The sequence below is a fragment of the Muntiacus reevesi genome, chromosome 1 (assembly GCF_963930625.1).
Source record: "Muntiacus reevesi chromosome 1, mMunRee1.1, whole genome shotgun sequence".
Taxonomy (NCBI): Eukaryota; Metazoa; Chordata; class Mammalia; order Artiodactyla; family Cervidae; genus Muntiacus; species Muntiacus reevesi.
In genome coordinates, this window is record NC_089249.1 from 193,271,436 (window position 1) to 193,272,093 (window position 658).

Sequence of the window (658 nt, forward strand, 5' to 3'; positions counted from 1 at the left end):
AACGGGAATTTGCTGTATGTCTTAAGAAACTCAAACAGGGTCTCTGTATCAACCTAGAGGGGTGGGATGATGAGGGAGATGGGAGATGGTTCAAAACGGAGGGGATATATATCTGTCTGATTCATGTTGAGGTTTGACAGAAAACAGCAAAATTCTGTAAAGCAATTATCCTTGGATTAAAAAATAATTTTAAAAATTACTCGTGAAAAGAAATGCAGTATGTGTTAGTCACAAGTCACTGGGTTCCTTCAGTGTACAAGGCTCTGTGCAAGGTTCTATGCCATTGGTAATCAAAAGATAGAGAAAATGCCCATGATGTGCAGAAACTCTCAAAAGGAGATCCTAATGAGACAATGTAGACTTTAAAGCATTTCTACATACAGGATTAATTGGATAAAACATTCCAGTCCTTCAAAATAGGAAAGGTTAAATGTGTCTCCTCTTAACACTTATATAAACCATATAAAGGAATGTTTGACAGAAATAAAAGAGATAGTACATTGTTCCACAGGGGGACTTAATCATCTTTCTCCCCATAATGTTTCTCCAAGCAATAGGAGATAATCAGGACATTTGTGACAATGAGTAAGGGTTTAATACATGTGTACTGAATACTGTCTCTAGTAACAGAAAGTGCTTGTCTGGGGATGGAGGTGAG